Source organism: Empidonax traillii, unplaced genomic scaffold, assembly GCF_003031625.1.
Source record: "Empidonax traillii isolate 1590-97213 ecotype Southwest subspecies unplaced genomic scaffold, ASM303162v1 scaffold3500:size12665, whole genome shotgun sequence".
In the NCBI taxonomy this organism is placed as follows: Eukaryota; Metazoa; Chordata; class Aves; order Passeriformes; family Tyrannidae; genus Empidonax; species Empidonax traillii.
Window position 1 is genome coordinate 509 of NW_020958693.1, and position 1,370 is coordinate 1,878.

A 1,370-nucleotide genomic window follows, 5' to 3' on the forward strand; every position below is an offset into this window, starting at 1 on the left:
AGTGCTCTGTTTCTCCCTCCTGGTGCCCCCTGATGCTTTCCACTGTGTCCCCAGTAACTCTCCCGGTGGGTCCCAGTCCATCCCAGTGTCCCTGTTGCAGGTGAGCCGGGAGCTGCTGACGTTGTTCTCTCGGGCGCGGGGGGGGGACACGGTGGGGGTGGGGGCAGCCCTGGGGGCTCTGGCCCAAAGGGGCCCCGCCCTGGCCACCGTCCTGGCCACGGCCCGGCCCGGGGGGGACCCCCAGAGCCCCCCCGGGACCCCCCCGAGCTCCCCTGGGACCCCCCACAGCCCCCCCGGGACACCCCCTGGCCACGAGGAGGAGGAAGAGGAAGAGGTGAGGGGGGTGTGATGTCAGGGGTGATGATGTCATGGATGGGGACTCTGATGATGTCACGGATGGGGGGGATGCCCAAGATTGGGGGAGAGGGGCTGGGACCCCTTGCTTTGGGGGGGTAGTGGGCAGTTGTGACATCATCAGGTTGCAGAGGCGTTACTGATGATGTCATCAAAGTGGGCAGTGGTGACATCATCAGGTTGGGGAGATGTTACTGCTGATGTTATCAAAGTGGGTGGGGACTGGGATGGACTGGGATATATTGGGAGGGGGCTGGAGGGGAGGCAGGGAATTGGGAGGGCACTGGGATATACTGGGAGGGGCTGGTTAAAGCAGGGGACTGGTTTAACGGGGGGGGCAGTGATGACATCACTGGTTACATCATCGGGGTCCCACTGATGACATCATTGCCCTGCAGGCGATGGAGTGCGGGACCCCCCCGGCCCCCCCCGACGGCTGGACCCTCGTGCAGCGGCGGCGCCGGCGATGAGGGGGGGGAGGGGTGTCGTGTGTGTAAACCCCCCCCAAATTGGGGGACACCCCTCCCCCACCCTGCTCCCCAAACTGGGGGGGAATAAAGGCCCCTCCCCCCACAAGGGGGCGTGGGAAGAGGCGTAGTGTGGTTATTGGGGGGAGGGACCCCATAGAGACCCCCTGGGACCCAGTAAACACCGTTGGAGCGCACAGAGACCCCTCCCAGTATAACCCAGTGTAACCCAGTGCCCTCAGACCCACACGCCCAGCACGGCCATCACTGTCTCGTCTCCACAGCAACGAAGGGGCGGGGCTTCCTCCCTGCGGGCGGCGATTGGCTGACACTTTGTGGGGCGGGGCCAAGTAGCGAATTGCTGGGACGGTGATTGGTCGGTGAGGAGGCTGGCGGGCCGTCATTGGTCGGTTAGGACAGGGCGCGGGCGCTGATTGGCCGCTTTTGTCCGGGTGGGCGGGGCGAGGCGGGAGCGCGGGAAGGCGCGGCGGCGATGGCGGCGCGACTGGAGCGCGCGGGGGGGTGAGCGCGAGACCCCCCCCCCCCCCC

The 1,370-nt window shown here is 66.6% G+C and overlaps 1 long non-coding RNA gene across 1 annotated transcript; it reads left to right on the forward strand.

Moving 5' to 3' along the window:
* Positions 1 to 292: 292 nt before the first annotated feature.
* On the forward strand, positions 293 to 943 carry LOC114072576. The gene is made up of 2 exons (XR_003574203.1): positions 293 to 334; positions 753 to 943. It is a non-coding gene; the product is annotated as an uncharacterized LOC114072576 (long non-coding RNA).
* Positions 944 to 1,370: the final 427 nt, after the last annotated feature.